Consider the following 20,508-nt stretch of genomic DNA (forward strand, 5'->3'; position numbering starts at 1 on the left):
CCTCCAAACAAATGTCAATATAAATGTAAAAAAAAATTTTTTTTTCTCTATGGACTTCTTTGTTCCTTAAGCAGCAGAATCTTTTCTTTAAAGAGATACTTACAGGGATATTTTAAAGAGATCCTTTTCTGTCACAAAGAGTTTTAAGTGTTGTTCAGTTAATATGTTCTTTCCCCCACCCCCTACCCCCAGGTTTGTCCCACACTCCTGGAGTTCTAGAAAACAGGTTGAAAAACACGACTCTAATCCACTTCTTTCCTTCATTTCGTAGTTCAAATCCTTATATCTCTGGTTTGAACTATTATAATAATCTCTTCACAGGTCTTAGCTGGAAATTTCCTCAACCTAACCTCTGTGTATCTTCTAGATTAATCTCTAAGTCAGTTAAGCTTGTTATGACACTATTCAAAAATCCTCAATAGCTCTCCATTATCTTCTTACTAAAGACCCCAAATGCTAAGTCCAACATTCAAAGTCCTCTAAACACAACCTCATACAACCTTCTCCTCCTTGTCTTTCTTTTTTTAATTTTTTAATTTTTTTTTTCTCCTTGTCTTTCACCTTTCCCCACGTGGGTGGAAATCAGGCATCATTACTTAGGCAGGATATTTAATGTTATTACTGTTATTGTTCACTTATGTCATTGTCAATGTCATTCATTCTCCCTGGAACACCCCAGTACCAACTCTGCCCACTGAAATCCCATTCGGCCTTCAGGCTAGCATCGCTTATATTTTTCCTTTGAAATCCAAGAAAATTTTAGCAGTGGAAGTTCACTGACCGAAGTCTTCCTACTATACTTTTTGCTGTGACTATACTGAGGCAATATTACAGTCTCCAAAAGTGTTCACTGTACTGTTAAATGTTAAATATGTTAATGTGTACGTGTTTATGCTTATACAGTGGCTGTAAAATTAATGCACTCAAACCTAGTGGGCAGACTCTATCAAACTCCGTTCCCTCAGCAAGAGAACAAAGGCCTCTGAGAGACATGGCTGACTCTTGGGCTGGGGCAAGGCAGGTAGAAGGTGAATCTTTAATATCTTATTGGTCTGAAAAGTAAGAATATATACAAAAAAAAAGATGGAAACATGTCACTGACCACATCTGGAACTGAAGCACCAGAATGATTAACTACTGAATTATAAAGCATTGAAAAAAAAATAAGGAATTTATGAGTCCATATTGTTAACAAACAGATAAAATAAACAACATATGGGAGAGAAGGGAATGCTTTTACTGCAATAAAATGCCAAGAGTCTACTGATATATTTGAAGGGAGGACTGCAGTTGGAAAAATTAGCATCTTGCAGTCATCACAGTTAAGACTGTGTCAGGCAAAAATCAGCCATGGTGTGAAATCTAGGGGTAATTTTGACGAGGAGCAGGATATCTGCATGGTCCTAAAGTATCTTCCTGCGCTTCCCTGGTGGCTCAGTGGTAAGGAATCCAACAGCCAATGCAGGAGACGCAAGTTCAATCCCTGGGTCGGAAAGATCCCCTGGAGGAAAAAATGGCAACCCAGTCCAATATTCTTGCCTAGAGAATTTCATGGACAGATAAGCCTGGCAGGCTCTAGTCCATAGGGTCGCAAAAGAGTTGGACATGACTTAGCAACTAAACAACAACAAAGTATCTTCCAAACTGCTTATGAGTAACAGTAGATTAAAAACAAAAAAACAGAAAAGTCATTATATAGCGGAGAATTTAGACAATACCTTGACCAGATGATCAAATGAGTTTGATAGACAGGAAACCCTAAGAGAAGGTTACCTACACAGCATTCTGAACCAAGAATGCACAGCCTGGATCTAATTATCAGGAAACATCAGACAAGCACAAAAGAAGGAAAATTCTATTTTATTTTTAAGTAAAAAGCCAGAGAGACAATATTTTTCAAAAATGTCAATGTTGTAAAAGATAGTGTCTGTGGGGAAAAAAATCCAGATTAAAAGAAGCTAATGTGACAAGTAACTGTACTACCTGACCCTAGACTAGATGCTACACTGGTAATGAAAGACACCATAAAAGACATTATTAAGTCAACTGATAAAACTGGAATATAGACGACTGATTAAAAGTTGATGACTGTACTGTGGTTATGTAAGAGAGTATCTCTATTAAGAAATGCATGCTGAAGCATTTAGGAGTAAAGAGCTATAATGGATATTTCATTTATCTTTAGATATTTCAAAAAAAAAAGAGTATGTATGGGGGTTTGGGAGAGGAGAGATTACACATACAACTCAAATGATAGAGCAAATAAGTTTTGAGCAGATTAATCTGGGAATACAAGGGTTGGTTCTTTTTTTTTTTTTGTACTACTTTTCATACCAAAACGTGTGCAACTTCTTGTACTGTGAAATTACTTCCAAATAAGAGATTAAAGAGAACAGATACTCAGCTTTGCAGCTGTAATTAAACTCAGAAGGCTATACCATGAAATTGAAGGTTCATCATAATTCTTGCTATTTAAAGATCTCCAACTATTTCTCTTTGTTTTTTAAAAATCTAAATTTGGGGAGACTTCCCTGACGGCTCAGTGGTTAGGACTCTTCCGCTCCACTGCCAGGGGCCTGGGTTCAATCCCTGGTCGGGAACTAAGATCCCACAAGCCATGTAGCATGGTCAAAAGTAAATAAATACATAAATAAAAATAAACATTTGATTTTTAATGAGCTCTCAAATGACACTGGCATGTATACATATACACCGCAAATTATCTTAGAATTTTAACATTACTATTTTATTCTTTGCTTTCTTCTATTTACTGATAACAGATAAAAAAATTCTAATTTCAAAAATCAAAGCTTTTCATCTTTTGAAGAATGTTCAACTCAAAGTTGTCATTAAGAACAGATTTAGGTCATGGTGAAGCTACCAAAGTAATCTCCCCTTTTAAGTTACACATTAGTCAGGAAATCAAGAGTTTATTGTTCTCTACCATCCACATTCTCTCTTCTATTTACTAGAACAATAAATTCAAACTATGATATAAAAATGATAATAAGGGACATCCCTGGTGGGCCAATGGCTAAGACTCCTGGCTCTCAATGCACGGGGTTTGAGTTCAATTCCTGGTCTGGGAACGAGATCCCACATGTTGCAACTAAAGATCAAAGGTCCTACATGCCACAACTAAGACTTGATGCAGTGAAATAATATTTTTTAATTATAATAAAAATAATGATAATAAAAACTTCAATAAAATGATAAAATTAAAAAACAGGTATTGTCTGGTAATGTCAACAGCAAGCACTGGCTGAGGACAAATAGGCAGAGCAGGTGTGTATCACTACAAGAAAGAGGAAGAGTGGTTGCTGGGTCTGCAGGAAACAAATAACATTTATTTTTACTTGTTTCCTCTTCCATTAAACAACTTCTCTTTCTCTAAACAAGCGGCAGGTCCTTAGGGAATGCAAAGGCTTCGAAGTGCAACCACCCTCAATCACTACCCCCCCACCCCCTACACACAAAAAAGAACAAACAAAAACCTCCATCAGATGAACAGGAGCTAAAGTTCACCTTTGCTTCCAAATGTAAAAGAAAGTAAACTTATCTGCAATTAAAAATACGGTTTAAACAACCAAGAAGATGTCATGTGATTGACCATACGGAGACAAACTGCCTTATTTTATTTGCCTTTTTTTTTTTTTTGGACTTATTTTAAAAGAGGACAAAACCCAAAACAAAAAAGCATTATGATTCCAGCCTTGATCATGTCATATTTCTGGATGATGATTTTAAAGTTTACTTTCAAATAGCTGCTCTTCACTAATTGGCTGCTTATGAGTCATACTCACGGCTGCTAACCTCTGCACCAATCTTTGTGAAGTCTTTGAGGCTGCAGCTGTGAAAGCAGATGGCGCTTTTTCCTTGAGAGCCACAGAAGCGGTCGAGGCCTGCAGTTCAGGTAGAGAGATGACCTCACCTCTCAGAAAAGCATTACCTCACCCTCCCAGCATAGGAATGAGTCACCCGGAGAGTCAGCTGCAAATCTCTTGGTATAAAAAAAATGTAGGTTATGGTGATGCATTTTCACATTCCATCAGTTTGTCTCTGGAAGGAGCCATTTGTTCTGATTCGCTGCTCTGCATCTCAGACTAATTACGTGCTTCGCTTCCCACTTCAGTCATTTTCAAAAACACACATGCTTATTATTTGGGGGTGGTGGCGGGGTTTCCCTCTATTTGTTTTTTCCTGTGAATAATTTTAAAATAAAAGGTTTGTCAAATTGGCAGGCAAACTCGGTATCAAAGATCCAACCCCGGTCTTTAACCACCAAGTCACAAAGCAGCTTAGTAAAAGTAATTTAGTTACCATTTCTGATCAAAACCTGAATGGCATAATGCATACCAGTGGCACCCGGAATCAAGGACTGCTATTTGAAATCAGAATGTGAGGATAAGAACTCTGTTTTCAAGTGGCAGAAGGAACTTCAACTGAGAAAATAAAGGAACTGACTGAAAACAAAAATTCCTCTTATTTGAAAAAAACATATTTTCATTTGGTTCTTCGTTCTTTTTCTATGCGATCACCTCCCCACCCACCCAGCCCCAACCTCCCACCATCAACACATACACTTTGGGTGGGTAATATTCAACTTTAACTTAAAATGAAAGTTTTGAAACATCAAATGTAAAGAGATGACTATAATAAAACCCCATGTGTCTATGACCCAGTTTCAACAATCATCAGCATTTTGCTACTTTCCATTCATCTGCTACATCTATTTGTTAGGGCAGTATTTTAAAGTCAGTCACAGGCATCATGTCATTTCACCTACACATACTTCAGTATTTGCTGCTGAGAAATAAGTACCACGCCAAATGTTACATCTAACAGAATTAAGAGGAATTCCTTAAAAATCATCTAACATTCAAATTTCCCTGACTGTTGCAAAAACATACTATATAATTGGGGCTTCCTTGGTGGTGCTAGTGGTAAAGAACCCACCTGCCAAGGCAGGAGATGTGAGAGATGTGCGTTCAATCCCTAGGTCAAAAAGATCCCCTGGAGGAGGGCATGGCAACACACTCCAGTATTTCTGCCTGGGAAATCCCATGGACAGAGGAGCCTGGTAGGCTATATAGTCCATGGAGTCTCAGAGTCAGACACGACTGAAGTGACTTAGCACTCAGAACTATATAATTCATTTGCTCCAACAGGAATATAAAGTCCACATATCACATTTTATTCTTTTTGTCCCCTATCAGGCCCCTTTTACTCCCTTTTTCTCGCTTTGGTTTACTTGAGAAACCAGATTATTCATCCTACAGAATGTCCCTCAGTGTGGATTTTGCAAGTGACTTGTTACTTTATTCCCAGTATTTCTTTCCTTTCTTTCCTTTTCCCCCCCTTTTTCTTTTCAAAATTTATTTGGCTACGCCAGGTCTTGGTTGCAGTGTGTGCGATCTAGTTCCCCAACCAGGGATCAAACCCAGGCCCCCTTACATTGGGAGCATGGAGTCTTAGCCACTGGTCCACCAGGGAACTCCCTATTCCCTGTATTTCTTTAAAAGGTGTAATAAAAACTGGAGCTTTGATCTGATGCAGCTTTGATGTTTTGGGACAAGACTACCTCACAGGCTGTGCTGTATATTTCCTATTATATTAACAATCAAGGTCAGACATTCTCATTTATTTCTGTATCACCTATGACTGGTTTCTCACTATAAGTAGAAAGACTGCATAACCCACAAAGCCCAAGATATTTACTATCTAGCCCTTTACAGAAAAAGTTTGCCAACCCCTGAGTTATGTCGTATGTGTTACTATTAATCAGTGGATTCAGTACAGTCAGTCTGGTCCCTCCATTTTAAAGAGTCCCATCAACTTTTCACCATTTTAGTATCAACTGAGGATCTACTACTTCAATAAAATGATAAAAGAATGACTTTCAATTCTATCATTCTTTCTTCATTTCTTAGCTAGAATTTTTCTAAAAAAGAACTTCCCTTGTTTGGCTTTAGATGCTGGGTTTGCCTCTAGTTCCCTGATCAGGGATGGAATCTGGGCGTCCTGAATTGGGAGCTTGGGGTCTTAATGACTGGACCATAGGAAAGTCCCCTCCACAGCTATTTAAAAAGGTATGTCTACAATAAACGCTGGAGAGGCTGTGGAGAAAAGGGAACCCTCTTACACTGTTGGTGGGAATGCAAACTGGTATAGCCACTGTGAAGAACTGTATGGAAATTCCTTAAAAAACTGGGAATAGAACTGCCATATGACCCAGCAATCCCACTGCTGGACATATACCCTAAGGAAACCAGAAATGAAAGAGATACATGTACCCCAATGTTCACTGCAGCACTATTTACAATACCTAGGACATGGAAGCAGAGAAGGCAATGGCACCCCACTCCAGTACTCTTGCCTGGAAAATCCCATGGATGGAGGAGCCTGGTGGGCTGCAGTCTATGGGGTCGCTAAGAGTCAGACACAACTAGGTGACTTCACTTTCACTTTTCACTTCCATGCATTGGAGAAGGAAATGGCAACCCACTCCAGTGTTCTTGCCTGGAGAATCCGAGGGACAGAGGAGCCTGGTAGGAAGCCGTCTATGGGGTCGCACAGAGTTGGACATGACTGAAGTGACTTAGCAGCAGCCACAGCAGCCGCAGCAGGACATGGAAGCAACCTAGACGTCCATCAGCAGACGAATGGTTAAGAAGTTGTGGTACATATACACAATGGAATATTACTCAGCAATAAGAAGGAACACATTGGAGTCAGTTCTAATGAGGTAGATGGACCTGGAGCCTATTATAAACAGGGAAGTAAGTCAGAACGAGAAACACAAATACAGCATATTAACACATATATATGAAATTTAGAAAGATGGTAACAATAATCCTATATGCAGGGCAGCAAAAGAGACACAGATGTAAAGAAGAGACTTTTGGACTCTGTGGGAGAAGGCGAGGGTGGAATGATTTGAGAGAATAGAACTGAAACGTGTATATTACCATAGGTAAAACAGATGACCAGTGCAAGTTTGATGCATGAAGCAGGGCACCCAAAATCATTGCCCTGAGACAACCCAGAGGGGTGGGGGGGAGGGTGGTGGGAAGGGGGTTCAGGACAGGGGACACATGTGCACCCATGGCTGATTCATGTTGATGTATGACAAAAACCATCATAATATTGTAAAGTAATTATCCTTCAATTAAACTTAATAAATTAATTTTTAAAAAGGTATGTCTCTTGGTTCCCAAACTACTGATGAATGTTTCTACCATTTTGGGGATCCTGCTTTTCCCATTCCTTCTTCTGTTCCCCCAATTCTTCCACAGTCAAAACAGAAAGAGTTTTGGTGTTTTTTTTTTTTAACATTTTCTTCTGCTTGAGACCTTCAATCAGACTTTGACAAATCAAAGGGTTCTCTTAGTGAGGCACCTGCATTCTAAGCATATTTGTAAATACTTTTAAAGAATTCACACCAACCAGGTGGGTAAATCTACAAGAGGGCAGGAAAATCCTAAAATTCTACTAAAGCTAATCTATCCTTGAAACCCTTTTCTCTCTGATTCATCACTCTCTACTTGAATTTTAATAAGTTAGTGATTCTGCTGCTGCTAAGTCGCTTCAGTCGTGTCTGACTCTGTGCGACCTCAGAGACGGCAGCCCACCAGGCTTCTCCATCCATGGGATTTTCCAGCAAGAGTACTGGAGTGGGGTGCCACTGCCTTCCACTCAGCCATAAAAGGGAACAAAACTGGGTCATTTGTAGAGACATGGATAGACCCAGAAACTGTCAGAGAGTGAAGTCAGTCAGAAAGAGAGAAACAAATATTGTATATTAATACATATATGTGGAATCTAGAAAAAACTGATGTAGATGATCTTATTTACAAAGCAGAAATAGAGACACAGATGTAGACAACGAATATGGATACCAAGGAGGAAAAGTGGGGGTGGGATGAATTGGGAGACTAGGATTGACATATATATATTATTGATACTATGCATAAAACAGATAACTAATGAGAACCTACTATATAGCATAGGGAACTCTACTCAGTGTTCTGTGATGACCTAAATGGAAATGAAATCCAAAAAAGAGGGGATATATGCAGATAGTGGATTAACTCTGCTGTACAGCAGAAACCAACCCAACATTGTAAAGCAACAAAACTCCAATATAATTTTTAAAAATTAAAAAAAAAAGTGTTAGGGATTCAGAAAAGTTGGTTGGAGGTCATTTTCTCACCATACTCCTCTACCAAGGGATGGTTTCTCTCAGTTCCCGGGACACTAACACTCCTAACTTTTCTCTTCAGCACAGACTTTTCCTCTGTGAGCACCAGACCCACATATACAAATGCCTTCTTAACATCTCTGCTTGGAGAGCTCTCAAAGTCACTTTGAACTCATCACATCTAAACAAATTCATGTTCTCCCTCTCTACACCTGTTCTTAAGTTACTACTAATTCCTCCTTTGGTCTTCTAATTTCACAAAGACTTCCCTCCCTAAACATCTCTTCAATCCATCACTTTACTTCCCTCCACTTCCTGTCTCACTCCAATCCAAGCTATCCCCATCTGTTCCAGACCAGTCTCTTAACTAGTCTCCATACTTCTGCTCTTCTTCCTCTTCCAGTCCATTTTCTATGGTTGTTGTTCAGTTGCTCAGTCGTGTCTGCCTCTTTGCGACCCCATGGACTGAAGCAAGTGAATCTTCCCTATCTTTCACCACCTCCTGGAGCTTGCTCAAACTCATGTCCATTGAGTAGGCGATGCCTTCCAACCTTCTCATCCTCTGTAGTCCCCTTCTCCTCCTGCCTTTAACCTCTCCCAGCATCAGGACCTCTTCCAATGAGTCAGCTTTTCCCACCAGGTGGCCAAAGTACTGGAGCTTCACCTTCAGCATCAGTCCTTCCAATGAATATTCAGGAATGACTTCCTTTAGGATTGGCTGGTTTGATCTCCTTCTAGTCCAAAGGACTCTCAAGAGTCTTCTCCAACACCACAGTTCAAAAGCATCAATTCTTCAGCGTTCAGCCTTCTTTATGGTCCAACTCTCACATCCATACAGGACTACTGGAAAAACCACAGCTTTGACTATATGGACCTTTGTCGGCAAAGTAATGGTTAGTACAACTATGTAACATAGTATACTATGGTCAGTACAGACAATATACATAGTCAGCAGAGTACAGGAGAGGTTGGTTTAGTAGGATTTTAAGAATTTATCTACTTTCTTCCACATTTCCACAACTTCTGGCTGGTGTGAATACATCATAAATATTTTATTCTTATTTATTTGTTTGGCTGCACCAGGTCTTAGTTGCAGCACTCAGGATCTTTAGTTTTCATGGCAGCATGCAGGATCTTTTAGTTGCTGCATGTGACCTTTTAGTTGTGGCATGAAGAAAATCCCATGGACAGAGGAGCCTGGCGGGCTACAGTCCACGGGGGTCGCAGGGCTGGACACGACTTAGCGACTGAGCACACTCATGGGATCTAGTTCTGTGACCAGGGATTGAACCTGGGTCCCCTGTACTGGGAGCATGGAGTCCCAGCCACTAGACCACCAGGGAAGTCCCTTTACAAATATTTTCTAAATGTAAATACTTCCACAGTTAGAGATAACTGGCTTATAATACAAATGCCTCACTGTGCCAACCTTCTGATTCATCAGTCTCATTGAAAGTCTCAGCAAAACAGAATGTCAAAAAACCCTTTCCATTTTGACTATGGAGGAGTCTCTCCCAGTTAAAGCCTTTCAGTGGCTTTCCATGGCTGAGGATGAAATCCAAAACGCTTCCCATACATTATAAGACCCCGAACAGTCTGACCCCGGCCTCCCTCTATGGACTCATCTCTACCTCACCCTCATCCGAGTTGCCACCCTTGCCTTCTTTAGTGCTCTGAGCACACCATGATCATTCCTGCTGCAAGGCCTTGACGCTGGCCATTTCCTCTCCCAGAGCAGTCCTTCTCTGCATCTCTGTCCATCTCTTACAGCTCTTTGTCCTCAAAGGATCTCAGTTGTAAACACTGTTTCTTCTGAGCAGCCCTCTCTGACCTCCCACCTTGGGAGGTCAGGTACCCTTGCTAAGCCTCTCTTAGTTCTACCCTTCCTTGTGGCAGTTACCGTAATTTGACTATGATATTTACACTATAATAATTTTATATCTGGCTCCCCTGCTAGCTCCACATAGTGCCATGTAAGTTCCATAAAGGCTAGGATCTTACCAGACCTGCGCATTGCTGTAACCCCAGCCGCACAGTCCCGCAAGACCCTCTGCCGCCTTAAAGACCAGTTTGAGTTTGGGGTGTGTTAAAGTTCAAGTACCACTGACTCTCTCATTAGGGTTAAGAAGCAGGGACTTCTCTGGTGGTCCAGTGGTTAAGAATCCACCTTCCAATGCAGGGGATGTGGGTTCCATTCCTGGTTGGGGAACTAAGATCCCACATGCTGCAGGGCAACTAAGCCCACGAGCTGCAACTAGAGAGAAGCCTGCACATAGCAGTGAAAGATCCTGTGTGCCGCAACTGAGACCCAATGCTGCAAAATAAATAAATAAATATTAAAAAAAAAAAAAAAAGCTGCAGCAGCAGTCAGGTGCTCACAGTGCACTGAGCACCATGGTAATTTGCTCTCTATTATGATGGGCTTCCCTGGTGGCTCAGATGGTAAAGAATCTGCCTGTAATGCAGGAGACCCAGATTCTATCCCTAGGTTGGGAAGACCCCTTGGAGAAGAGAATGGCAACCCACTCCAGTATTCTTGCCTGGAGAATTCCATGGACAGAGGAGCCTGGCAGGCTACAGTCCATGGTGGTTTGCAAAGAGTCAGACACGACTGAGGGACTAACATACGATGTCTTTGTCCCTAAATTTCAATGAGAATGTTGAAATTAATGTGAGGGAGAGTAGAGGAAGCTTATTTGCTGAACATTCGGTGTTCCAGGGAATCATACCTCCTCAAGGATTAAGGACAGGGCCTCAGGGTTAACAACCAGTTGGTTGATCTAACATGAAGAATTATGAAATCTTTCAGTAGATTTGGATATTAGTCAAAGGCATCCTGTGTGACATGCTTAAAAGGAAATGTAGATTTAAAAGAAGAAGAAGAAAGAAAGAAAGAAAATGCAGAAGAAAAGACAAATCCTGAAGTAATTTGGTATTTATAATCATCAAAGATTCTGAATTATTGCGCAAGGGCAGTGAGATACCAAGTAGATAATCATTTTTTCATTCTTTCTTTCCTTAACCTACACTCAACCTATAAAACAAAATACCTCAAGGAAAACTACTAGCTTAACTGATTAAGTATACTTTTGGCATTCATGGTGAAAAATAAGAGTTTAGTAACTACTTCTGCCTTCACTTAGATTAATAAACATCCATAAAGTAGATAAATAATATGCACAAGGGGTCAGTTTCCTACAAAACAGAGTCAATCAATTTCTCACTTGACAACATGCATGCTGGAATAAATCGATTTAGTTCACAGCACTGCTTTCAGATACGCTAAGGGATGAAAAAGACAAAATTATGTCAAAGCACTGTTTCACTTCTATAATTAAAAGAAAAGCAATTAACCTAAGCAATTATTTAAATATTGGCTTGCTCCATGACTGACAGCGACTTTTCCAAATAAACCACCATCTGAGATGGTGCTCATCTAACACTCACATTGTGCTAGTTTATGTACAAATGAAAAACTGCCAAATGATCAGACATCTTTCAGTATAAATTATAGAATCTTTAAAAGAGATTACAGAGTCTCTTTTAATAAAGCAATGCTCAAAACAGTCTACTGATGGACCCTTTATGAACAAATCAAGTAACCATTAAAAATGTACTCTTTTTCAAAGGCTCCCTCCACCAACCCTCAGCCTCTTGAAGGCCCATCTTAACAAATGCAGTCTGATGCAGGGCAGGGAGGAGGCTGGAAGGCTCTCGGATTATAGTTGTTTCTGCACCTGTCTGAAACCAAAGGGCAGTGTGTCCCTTGGGGAGAAACATGCCTAAAATAAAATAAAACAAAACCCCAAACTCTAAGTATAGACTTATAATAGAATTGTTTGTTCCTTTTAAGAGGAAAAAAGGGGAGGACATTTTAACAGAAAAATGAAACAAAAAACAAATATGGTATCTCTAAATAAAGAAAAGGTAAAAATATTGTCTAAGGATAGACTAGCTATATATACACAGTTATAATATACATTCTAAATACAGATAAGGAAGGTCTTTGTATTTATAAGTGTGTTTCAAAACATAGAGAAGTAAGCAGATAGTTCAAGAATCTGATGTCTACTTAGATTTGGTGAACTGTAATCCTAATGCCATCCAGAGACCCCAAAGAAAAACCATGCTACTACTTACAATAGCCAGGACACGGAAGCAACCTAGATGCCCATTGGCAGATGAATGGATAAGAAAGCTGTGGTACATATACACAATGGAATATTACTCAGCCATTAAAAGGAATGCATTTGAATCAGTTCTAATGAGGTGGATGAAACTGGAGCCTATTATATAGAGTGAAGTAAGTCAGAAAGAAAAACACCAATACAGTATACTAATGCATATACATGGAATTTAGAAAGATGGTAACAATGACCCTTTATGTGAGACAGCAAAAGAGATACAGATGTAAAGAACAGTCTTCTGGACTCTGTGGGAGAAGGCGAAGGTGGGATGATTTGAGAGAATAGCATTGAAAAATGTATATGATCATATGTGAAACAGATTGCCAGCCCAGGTTCGATGCATAAGACAGGGTGCTCAGGGCTGGTGCACTAAGATGACCCTGAGGGATGGGATGGGATGGGGAGGGAGGTGGGAGGGGGGTTCAGGATGGGGAACACATGTACATCCATGGCTGACTCATGTCAATGTATGGCAAAAACCACTACAATATTATAAAGTAATTAGCCTCCAATTTAAATAAATAAACAGATAAAAAAACAAACAAAAAAAAACTACCATGCTAAGGAGATCCAACCAGTCCATCCTAAAGGAGATGAGTCCTGAGTGTTCATTGGAAGGACGGATGTGGAAGCTGAAACTCCAACACTTTGGCCACCTGATGTGAAAAACTGACTCATTTGAAAAGACCCTGATGCTGGGAAGGATTCAAGGCAGGAGAGAAGGGGACGACAGAGGATAGGATGGCTGGATGGCATCACCGACTAAACAGACGTAAGTTTGGGTAAACTCCAGGAGTTGGTGATGGACAGGGAGGCCTGGCGTGCTGCAGTACATGGGGTCACAAAGAGTCAGACACGACTGAGTGTCTGAATTGAACTGAACTGATGTCACAAAAAATTTTAAAACCATCAGTGAAGAACCATGGCCAAATCTCCTGAGTGCTTTGACTCTGCATATAAATCTCTAGAGAAAAGCAAATTGGATTTCAGGTGGTCCTTCTGAAAACTGAAAACAAAATTCTTAACTACTGTCAAAAGTATTTGATTTAAATAGATAGCCAGTGGGAATTTGCTGTATGACTCAGGGAACTCAAACTGTGGCTCTGTGACAGCCTAGAGGGGTGGGATGGGAGGTGGAAAGGAGGTTCAGGAGGGAGGGGACATATGTATACTTATGGCTGATGCATGTCGATATATGGCAGAAATCAGTACAATATTATAAAGCAATTATCCATCCATTAAAAATAAATAATTTTTAAAGAAAGTATTAGATATAGAACCTAGGAGCACATGTGCTGAAGGTAACAGAGTAAACTTTAGGTTCATCATTCATTCTGACACACAGACACACACACACACATTTTAGCTTGGTTTATATCACTGTTCTTTTGAGGAAGTTTATAAATACCTAGTTAAGAGGAAAGAGTGGCAAATCAGATCTCTGTCCCAAGGCAACTCAACCTTCCTGCAGCTTACAGTTCATTTTAAAAATAATGTGAAACTCTTGTTTTTAATGGAACCATCAATCTCTCTTATCCTCTGGGAACTCATTTTTTTTCCTTAACACAATTGAAACATGACTAAAGCAACATAATAAGCTATTTTATACGCCTTTTGAGTCAGAAAAGGTTAAGGGCATCATCAGAGCAGGTTGAGAGGCAACAAGATATGTACCTAACGGTCGTGAATTTGTGTTATTTTTAAACGAATCCTTAAAGGTACTAAAAAGGGAAATCAAAAAATTCCTCTAGATAATTTATAAGGGTGTTTCATGTATTTGATGGTACCTGAGCCCTGAAGTTAGGACAATCTTTAGAAATTTAGTCCTATCCATCATTTTACAGAGAAGGAAATTAAAGCTCTCCTGAAATAAAGAACATGAGTTTGCACAAGCTCTGGGAGATGGTAAAGGACAGGGAAGCCCGGAGCGCTGCAGTCCATGGGGTCACAAAGAGTCAGACACGACTGAGCGACTGAACAACAGCAACAACAACTGAAATAATTTAGCCAAGTCACACAGCCAGTTAACAGCAGCATCTCAACTAGAACTAGCCCCTGAATCCTGGTGCATACTCCATACCACACAGACTACAAAGTTCCTGTGATGCTCTCACTTTATTATCACGCAAAAGTACATGTGACTCACAACCAATTCCTCTAGCACTAATAACTTTAAAAGTTTCTTTACCACTGAGTCACCTGGGAAACATCAGATCAATCACTTTAATAATCACTGCACAGAGGACTTTCCTCATGGTCCAGTTGTTAAGAATCCGCCTGCCAATGCAGGGGACACAGGTTTGGTCCTTGGTCCAGGAAGTTTCTATAAGCCATCGGGCAGCTGAGCCCAGGCACCACAACTACTAAGCCTGCACTATAGGCCCCACATGCTGCAACTACTGAATCCCGTGTGCCTAGAGCCTGAGCTCTGCAACAAGGGAAGTCACTGCAGTGAGAAGCCCGTGCACAACTAGAGAAAGTCCACAAAGCAGTGAAGACCCAGTGCAGCCAAAAATAAATAAATAAATAGCAAAAGAATAAAAATAAAAAATAATCACTGCATAGAGAATTGGAGAAGGCGATGGCACCCCACTCCAGTACTCTTGCCTGGAAAATCCCATGGACGGAGGAGTCTGGTAGGCTGCAGTCCATGGGGTCGCTAAGAGTTGGACATGACTGAGCGACTTCACTTTCACTTTTCACTTTCACGCACTGGAGAAGGAAATGCACTTCAACCCACTCCAGTGTTCTTGCCTGGAGAATCCCAGGGACGGGGGAGCCTGGTGGGCTGCCGTCTTTGGGGTCACCCAGAGTCGGACACGACTAAAGCGACTTAGCAGCAGCAGCATAGAGAATATGTTCATCACAGCACTGTTTATAACAGCCAGGACATGGAAGCAACTTAGATGTCCATCAGCAGATGAATGGATAAGAAAGCTGTGGTACATATACACAATGGAGTATTACTCAGCCATTAAAAAGAATACATTTGAATCAGTTCTAATGAGGTGGATGAAACTGGAGCCTATTATACAGAGTGAAGTAAGCCAGAAAGAAAAACATCAATACAGTATACTAACGCATACATATGGAATTTAGAAAGATGGTAACAATAACCCTGTATACGAGACAGCAAAAGAGACACTGATGTATAGAACAGTCTTTTGGACTCTGTGGGAGAGGGAGAGGGTGGGATGATTTGGGAGAATGGCACTGAAATATGTATAATATCATATATGAAACGAGTCACCAGTCCAGGTTCAAAGCATGATACTGGATGCTTGGGGCTGGTGCACTGGGACGACCCAGAGGGATGGTATGGGGAGGGAGGAGGGAGGAGGGTTCAGGCTGGGGAACACATGTATACCTGTGGCAGATTCATTTTGATATATGGCAAAACCAATACAATATTGTAAAGTTAAAAAATAAAATTAAATTAAAAATAAAAAAATAAATACTTACTATAAATAGTTTGTAAAAAAAATTAAGAGATCACTGGTAAGCTCTTTTATTTTCAATCATCTATTCATTTAAATAATGTGTTGCAATAAGACATAATCCTTGGTAATCAAAAGACTCAAGTCATAATTTCATCCATAAAAATGAACTCTGTATGTATTCAAGTAAGGTTTATATAAGGTACATAAGATTTATTCTGATTCTAAAATTGTTATGATTTAGAAAATTATGTTTGAAATATGATAAGATTCAAAGCCAATAAAAGTTTGAAATCTAAAAAAAAAAGAATACACCCTCTCTGGTCTTCTGGGTTTAATCTGTTTCATCTTCATACCACTCCTGATGAAAGTATGGAGAAACTGACACTCTAATAGAGGAGTCAACAAATGGAGACTTACTGTCACCTGGGTGGCTCCTGTTACATCTCCCCAAGAGTTCCTTCTGCCTGCTGGGTTCTACCCAGTCCTTCTCTCTACACTACCTGCCCTAGCAAATGCTGAGCTTCAGACAAAGAAAATTAATTTTTCTCCCTAAAAGCTAAGGACTGTCATAAAATAGTCTATCAGATGCATTCAGAAGGGTACTGTCACGCTATGCATCTAATCTGGGGCATTTCAAATAGCAGTTTCTGTTCCTCTTTTGGTGGTGTGTCGTCCAGTTTCTGAACATAACTTCTAGAGGATGAGTGACGCACACCTTGCTGAGTAACGGGTGACCCAAGCCCACCTGTTCTCTCTCCTTGTTAATGTTTATAACCTTACCAATACTCTCCTAATACTTCTATTATATACTAGATCAGTTGGTCTCAAAGCATGGTCTGTGGATTCTGTCCCAAGTGCACGTGGTCAAGCGGTTTTCATAAGAAGGTGGTGCTATCTGCCTTTCCCTGGGGTGATATTTGCATTTACAGTGTAGAAGCAACAGTAACTAAAACTGTGCTTTAGCCTGAATCTAGCACCAAATCTGTAGTCCTGGAATCTTCACTTGTCACACACTTGTGACAAAATAGAAGGAAAAAAGTTTCACTCAAGAATGTTCTGATGATACCCCAACGTTCATTGCAGCACTATTTACAATAGCTAAGACATGGAAGCAACCTAGATGTTCACTGACAGATGAATGGATAAAGAAGTTGTGCTCCATACATACAATGCAATATTACTCAGCCATAAAAAAGGAAAGCATTTGAGTCAGTTCTAATGAGGTAGATGAAACTGGAGCCTATATACAGAGTGAAGTAAGTCAGAAAGAGAAAAACAAATACCATATATTAACACATATATATAGAATCTAGAAATACGATACTGATGAACCTATTTGCAGGGCACCAGTGGAGATGCAGGCATAGAGAACAGACTTATGAACAAAATGGAGGAAGGAGAGGGTGGGACGAGTTGAGAGAGCAGTACTGAAATATACATATGACCATATGTAAAAGAGATAGTCAGTGGGAATTTGCTGTATGATGCAGGGAGCTCAAATCTGATGCTCTGGGACAACTTAGAAGGGTAGGATGGGGAGGGAGGTGGGAAGGATGTTCAAGAGGGAGGAGACATACGTATGCCTATGGCTGATTCATGTTGATGTACGGCAACCACTGCAATATTGTAAAGCAACTATCTTCCAATTAAAAATAAATTTCTTTAAAAAAGAGTATCCTGATGAAACAATAAAAATTAATTTCATCAAGTTGTGACCCAAATACATAGCTTTCTACTATTCTGCCCAACCAACTAGGAGGTGTGCACTAAGGACTTCAGCCACTAATGGAAGCATGTTTTGAGAAAAAGTACTTGTGAGACTGAGTTTTGAGCTGAGCTAGCAGCACTGCTCACAAAGCTCCATTTTTACTTGCAAAACTGAAAGGAAAGCTATGATGATGAGACTCGGGTATCTGGCAGACATTTTCTCAAAAATAAACAAAGTGAACCTCTTACTTTGAGGAAAACAATTGACTGTGTTAATGATCAAATCTAAGTTGCCAAGTGAAAATTAGAATCTTGTAAAAGCTGTATCTTCCCATGTGAGCTTCCCAGTACTTAAAGGATTTTCTCATGAGATTGGTGGGGATAATAAAAAGTTTGACTTTATAAAACATTCTACAAGGAAATATGTCAACATTTGGAAGATCTGTGTAACTCAGTGAATCAATATTTTCCCAATGATGTTAGAAGATCATGCATGAGTAAAAAGCAAGACAGGCCAATGGATGTTACTGCAACAGAGTACAACTGCTCATTGATATGATTTCAGATTCCACAGGGCAACTAACCTTCCAGAAACCTTCACCTGTTCTTGTGTAGAACCAAAAAAGAATGACCACAATTATATGAAAAGGCTACTAGAATACTCCCTTTTCCCAACTACCTGTGGATTTTCTTCTTCAAATAGCTCAACCAAAACAACAATGCAACATGTTGAAGGCAGAAGCATGTAGGAAAATCAAGCTGTCGTCTATTAAACTAGAAACAGGACATTTAAAACGAGAGTCCCATAACCAGTGCGAGTCTGATATTTGAAGCAGGGCACCCAGAACCAGTGCTCTGTAGCAACCTGGAGGGATGGGGCGGGGAGGGAGTTGGGAAGGGGGTTCAGGATGGAGGGGACACATGTACGCCTATGGGTAATTCCTACTGATGTATGGCAAAACCCATGACAACACTGTAAACTAATTATCCTCCAGTTAAATAAATTTCAAAACAAAAAAACAAGAGAGCCCTAATAAACCACAGAAAATGGTAGGGACAGTGAGAAAATTGAATTGTAGTTTAAAAAACAGCTAATATAACTGCTATAGTAAGAAAAGCTTCAAGGTTGACCAGCTGCTTATAATTTAAACACACTCAATGGCACTCAGGTTATCACAGCTATTTGTCATAACATGCAATTTCTCTTTTTGTCAGTATGTGTATTTTAGTTTGTAAAAGCACACATGCTTTACACCACTACAACACACCAGAATGTTACCTCAGGTGTAAACAGCTTACAGTCTTCTGATTTTGCTCATCATCTTTTACGTCTAGTTTGAAAATAAAGCAAAATGTGCATGCCCAAGCATTATCCCAGGAGGATACAAATAAATGACTCTTCAGTCTGGGTAGTAATTCATTTGACTATTGCACCTGATTCAAAATTTGTAACTTAATTTATAATCAAAGTGCTTTTATATTAATAATTCACAACACAGAAGTTCACGATTCTCGACAGATGGTTTTAGCATCCTGCTGGATAAGCAGCAGGCACTCTGAAAGTCTACTCAAAGCTTAGCATATAGCAAGCGTGGAGGCTGGGCAGTGCCACATCCCTAAGTATCTGCCTGGGTGCTCCAGAACATAATTCAACCTGGGTTTTCTAGAGAGCAGTGGGGTCACTGATGCAGTTTTTCCATCCTAATGTTCCATCACCACTAATCAGGTCATTCTCAAGCCCCTCATGCTAGGTTTTTCCCAAACTTGGTACCAGCTTAAAGCTTTTTGAAAGGGGAAGATTGACAACGAAAGGGGAAAAAGAGGAGGACTTCCCTGGTGCTCCAGAGGGGCCTCCCTGGTGGCTCAGACAGTAAAGAATCTGCCTGCAATGCATGAGACCTGGGATCGATCTCTGGATGGGGAAGATCCCTCAGAGAAGGGAATGGCTACCCACTCCAGTATTCTTGCCTTGAGAATTCCACAGACAGAGGAGCCTGGTGGGGCTACAGTCCACGAAGTCACAAAGAGTCAGACATGACTGAGAGATTAACACTTTCCCCGGTGGTCCAGTGGTTAAGACTGCATGCTTCCACTGCAAGGGGCTTGGGTTTGATTCCTGGTCAGGGAACTAAGATCCCACGTCCCACAAGGTGAGGCCCAAAAAAAGACAGGGGGTGGGGGCAGGAGGAGGAAGAGTACCCTAGTGATTATCCTCTAAGAACAAGGTAAAAGGCTGAGAATGTTCTGGAAAACAGATGACTGCTTCTATGTCAGCAGTCATAACTCAAAAGAGGGACCTGTTTTAAATGATTTAAACAAGAGGGTAGAGTGCCAGAAAAGGAGAGAGTCTTCATCTAAGTCTAGACTAAAGGTGAGAAAAATAAACTTCTGTCATTTAATTCCCCTTAACCTGTTCCTCTCATCGAGGTAGGTAGGCAACGTCGTGACTTTATCGATGCAGATGCTAAAGCTCTGAGGGGCTAAGTCACCTGCAAAGTTCACGAGTCACGTGCCAGAAAAGTTTTGAAAGCAACTAATTGCAAATAATCCAATTTGTTTAAAATTACAAGAAAATTTCAGATGAATTATATTTAAAATTAAGATGGACAACTGAGGGAACACATAGGGAATAATTTATGGGGTTTTGCAACATGTATTTCCAACTGTTAAAACACAGTTGTTTACATTTATTATTCCTAGGGACCTCGTGATGATGATGATGATGATGTTAGGAAGAAGAAATTATGATCATGTTACAGCTCAGAAAATGAGCTTTACTGGTACAGCAGATAGTATCCTCAATTACTCATTTATACGATTAACTCATTTCAGGCCCCAAACAATCCTAAGAAGTAGGTGACATCATCCACCTTATTTTACAGAAGGGGGAACTGAGGGAAAGAAGAGCTAAGCAAATGCCTCCAGGGGACACAGCTTGCTAGAGACAGACACCCCCCACACCTAGGTGATCAGC

The 20,508-nt window shown here is 40.2% G+C and overlaps 1 protein-coding gene across 1 annotated transcript in view; it reads right to left on the bottom strand.

Moving 5' to 3' along the window:
* The window catches only part of EIF2AK3 (eukaryotic translation initiation factor 2 alpha kinase 3), an 80,981-nt gene that overhangs the window by 42,705 nt on the left and 17,768 nt on the right, over window positions 1-20,508 (bottom strand). The window lies entirely within an intron of this gene.

This window comes from Bos mutus, chromosome 11 (genome assembly GCF_027580195.1).
Source record: "Bos mutus isolate GX-2022 chromosome 11, NWIPB_WYAK_1.1, whole genome shotgun sequence".
NCBI lineage: Eukaryota > Metazoa > Chordata > Mammalia > Artiodactyla > Bovidae > Bos > Bos mutus.